The sequence below is a fragment of the Odontesthes bonariensis genome, chromosome 6 (genome assembly GCF_027942865.1).
Source record: "Odontesthes bonariensis isolate fOdoBon6 chromosome 6, fOdoBon6.hap1, whole genome shotgun sequence".
Lineage (NCBI taxonomy): Eukaryota > Metazoa > Chordata > Actinopteri > Atheriniformes > Atherinopsidae > Odontesthes > Odontesthes bonariensis.
In genome coordinates, this window is record NC_134511.1 from 602,866 (window position 1) to 607,865 (window position 5,000).

Below are 5,000 nucleotides of genomic sequence, written 5' to 3' on the forward strand. Positions count from 1 at the left end.
GATTTATTTATTGACTGATTGATTGATTGATTGATTGACTTATTGCCTTGACTGATTTATTGATTAACTTATTGACTTATTGACTTACTGATTGATTGATTGATTTATTGATTGACTGATTGATTGACTTATTGACTTATTGACTGATTGATTTATTGACTGATTGACTGATTGGCTCATTGATTGACTTATTGATTTATTGACTGATTGATTGATTGATGGATTGACTGATTGATTGACTTATTGACTTATTGACTGATTGATTTATTGACTGACTGACTGACTGACTGATTTATTGAGTTATTGATTGACTAATTGATTGATTTACTGATTGATTTATTGATATACTTATTGATTTATTGATTGACGTATTGACTTATTGACTTTCTTATTGATTGACTGATTGATTGACTGCTTGATTGATTGGTTTATTGATTGACTTATTGATTTATTGATTCGCTTATTGATATATTGGTTGACTGATTGATTTATTGACTGATTGATTGATTGATTGATTGAATAATTTATTGATTGATTTATTGACTTATTGATTGACTTATTTATTGATTGACTGATTGATTTATTGACTTATTGATTAACTTATTGACATATTGATTGATTGATTGATTGACTTATTGACTTGACTGATTTATTGATTGACTTATTGACTTATTGACATATTGATTGATTGACTGATTTATTTATTGACTGATTGATTGATTGATTGATTGACTTATTGCCTTGACTGATTTATTGATTAACTTATTGACTTATTGACTTACTGATTGATTGATTGATTTATTGATTGACTGATTGATTGACTTATTGACTTATTGACTGATTGATTTATTGACTGATTGACTGATTGGCTCATTGATTGACTTATTGATTTATTGACTGATTGATTGATTGATGGATTTACTTATTGATTGATTGACTGATTCATTGATTTATTGACTGATTGATTGATTGGTTTATTGATTGACTGATTTATTGATTGACTTATTGACTGATTGATTGATTGACTTATTGACTTATTGACTGATTTATTGATTGACTTATTGATTTATTGACTGATTGATTGACTGATTGGCTTATTGATTGACTTATTGATTTATTGACTGATTGATTGATTGATTGACTTATTGATTGATTGATTGATTGATTGACTGATTGATTGATTGGTTGATTGATTGACTGATTTATTTATTGACTGATTGATTGATTGATTGACTTATGCTCAGGCATAAAGGCTCTAGCATGGTTGCCGCGTCTGCTCGCGCGAGCGGTGTTGATGACGTCACGAGTTTGTGCCCGCCATAGGACCCTATATAGTGGCGCAAGTTGTTGCGTGCCAGTAGTTGCAATTTTCTCCGCCACAGAGGTGGCGCTGCTACTTGACTTTTACCTCTACTCTACAACCAGGAAAGTAGAGAAGAAAACAATGCCGCTGTCAAGAGCAAGAATACTGTAATTAATGATACTGCTGCAGTTTTCGGATCATTTTAATTTTTTAATTCAGTTAAAAGAGGTGAAGGTCTGAAGCCCCCGACATCAACAGAGTCTCTGCCGTCTTCTTTGCCTTCATGTATCTGTCCCGTAGCTTCTTTCACACATTCTTACAGAACTCTCCCTCTTTCCCCAAAGTTCTGCCCATCTCTGTGCAGCAGTTTGGGGAGTTTACGTGCTCCCTGTGCTGTTTCACTGCAGTTTCGTACAGCTGCCTGTACAAACGCACCTCCTCACTGAGCCTGGTCTCACATCGGTCCATCCGGTTCGTTGTGCTCGGCGCCGCCAAGTTACAAAAATCGACTGGTGCACGACAACGCGCTGCGCCGTCTTTTCAAGGGAAGCGCCAGGCCTGAAACGTCATTTTGACGTCACGGTGCGACACCGCCGTGACAGACGCGGCAACCATGCTACCGCCTTAAGGGTGTCCATATGTGCACTTGGCACCAGGACACCCTAGGCCGCAGCTCGATGATCGACTTTGTAGTCGTATCATCGGACTTGCGGCCGTATGTCCTGGACACTCGGGTGAAGAGAGGGGTGGAGCTGTCAACTGATCACCACCTGGTGGTGAGTTGGCTCCGCTGGTGGGGGAGGAAGCCGGTCAGACCTGGCAGGCCCAAACGTATTGTGAGGGTCTGCTGGGAACGGCTGGCGGAATCCCCTGTAAGGAGGAGTTTCAACTCCCACCTCTGGCAGAGCTTCAACCATGTCCCGGGGGAGGTGGGGGACATTGAGCCCGAATGGGCCATGTTCCGTGCCTCCATTGTTGAGGCGGCCGACCGGAGCTGTGGCCGCAAGGTGGTCGGTGCCTGTCGTGGCGGCAATCCCCGAACCCGCTGGTGGACCCCAGTGGTGAGGGAGGCCGTCAAGCTGAAGAAGGAGTCCTATCGGGCCTTTTTGGCCAGTGGGACTCTGGAAGCAGCTGATGGTACCGACAGGCCAAGCGGAACACAGCCTCGGCGGTTGCTGAGGCAAAAACTCGGGCTTGGGAGGAGTTCGGAGGAGGCCATGGAGAACGACTTCCGGACGGCCTCGAGGAGATTCTGGTCCACCATCCGGCGGCTCAGGGGGGGGAAGCGGTGCATCGTCAACACCTTGTATGGTGAGGGCGGGGCTCTGCTGACTTCAACTAGGGACGTCGTGAGTCGGTGGGGGGAGTACTTCAAGGGCCTCCTCAATCCTACCGACACGCCTTCCGATGAGGAAGCAGAGTTGGGGAGCTCGGACGTGGGGCCTCCCGTCTCTGGGGCTGAGGTTGCCGAGGTGGTCAAAAAACTCCTCGGTGGCAAGTCCCCTGGGGTGGATGAGGTCCGTCCCGAGTTCCTCAAGGCTCTGGATGTTGTGGGGCTGTCTTGGTTGACACGCCTCTGCAGCATCGCGTGGACATCGGGGGCAGTGCCTCTGGACTGGCAGATCGGGGTGGTGGTCCCCCTCTTTAAAAAGGGGGACCGGAGGGTGTGTTCCAACTATAGGGGGATCACACTCCTCAGCCTCCCTGGTAAGGTCTTTTCGGGGGTACTGGAGAGGAGGATCCGCCGGATAGTCGAATCTAGGATTCAGGAGGTGCAGTGTGGTTTTCGTCCTGGCCGTGGAACAGTGGACCAGCTCTATACCCTCCGCAGGATCCTGGAGGGTGCATGGGAGTTCGCCCAACCGGTCTACATGTGTTTTGTGGACTTGGAGAAGGCGTTCGACCGTGTCCCTCGGGGACTCTTGTGGGGGGTGCTCCGGGAGTATGGAGTGCCGGACTCCTTGATATGGGCTGTTCGGTCTCTGTATGACCGGTGTCAGAGTTTGGTCCGCATTGCCGGCAGTAAGTCGGACATGTTTCCTGTGAGGGTTGGACTCCGTCAGGGCTGCCCTTTGTCACCGATTCTGTTCATAATTTTTATGGACAGAGTTTCTAGGCGCAGCCAGGGCGTTGAGGGGGTCCGGTTTGGCGACCTCAGAATCGGGTCTCTGCTTTTTGCGGATGATTTGGTTCTGTTGGCGTCGTCAGACCGTGACCTTCAGCTCTCACTGGAGCGGTTCGCAGCCGAGTGTGAAGCGGCTGGGATGACCATCAGCACCTCCAAATCTGAGACCATGGTCTTCGGCCGGAAAAGGGTGGAATGCCCTCTCCGGGTCGGGAATGAGATCCTTCCCCAAGTGGAGGAGTTCAAGTATCTCGGGGTCTTGTTCACGAGTGAGGGACGAATGGAGCAGGAGATTGACAGGCGGATCGGTGCGGCGTCTGCAGTGATGCGGGCTCTGCACCGGCCCGCCGTGGTGAAGAAGGACCTGAGCCAGAAGGCGAAGCTCTCGATTTACCGGTCAATCTATGTTCCTACCCTCACCTGTGGTCACGAGCTGTGGGTAGTGCCCGAAAGAACGAGATCCTACCCTCACCTATGGTCACGAGCTGTGGGTAGTGCCCGAAAGAACGAGATCCTACCCTCACCTATGGTCACGAGCTGTGGGTAGGGACCGAAAGAACGAGATCCTACCCTCACCTATGGTCACGAGCTGTGGGTAGGGACCGAAAGAACGAGATCCTACCCTCACCTATGGTCACGAGCTGTGGGTAGTGACCGAAAGAACAAGATCCTACCCTCACCTATGGTCACGAGCTGTGGGTAGTGACCGAAAGAACGAGTTCCCACCCTCACCTATGGTCACGAGCTGTGGGTAGTGACCGAAAGAACGAGATCGCAAATACAAGCGGCCGAAATGAGTTTCCTCCGCAGGGTGTCTGGGCTCTCCCTTAGAGATAGGGTGAGAAGCTCGGTCATCCGGGAGAGGCTCGGAGTAGAACCGCTGCTCCTCCGCATCGAGAGGAGTCAGATGAGGTGGCTCGGGCATCTAGTGAGAATGCCTCCTGGATGCCTCCCCGGTGAGGTGTTCCGGGCCCGTCCCACTGGGAGGAGGCCCCGGGGAAGACCCAGGACACGTTGGAGAGACTATGTTTCTCGGCTGGCCTGGGAACGCCTCGGGGTCCCCCCAGAAGAGCTGGAGGAAGTGGCCGGGGACAGGGACGTCTGGGTCTCTCTGCTCAAGCTGCTGCCCCCGCGACCCGATCCCCGGACCAGCGGAAGATAATGGATGGATGATTGATTGACTTATTGAGTTATTGACTGATTTATTTATTGACTTATTGATTTATTTACTGATTGATTGGCTGATTGGCTTATTGATTTATTGACTGATTGATTGAATGACTTATTGATTGATTGACTGATTGATATATTGATTTATTGATTTATTGATTGATTGACTGAATGACTGATTTGTTGATTGACTGATTTATTTATTTATTGACTTATTGATTTATTGACTGACTGACTGACTGATTTATTGACTTATTAATTGACTAATTGAATTATTTACTGATTGATTTATTGATATACTTATTGATTTATTGATTGACGTATTGACTTATTGACTTTCTTATTGATTGACTGATTGATTGACTGATTTATTGACTGATGAATTCATTGATGATTGACTGA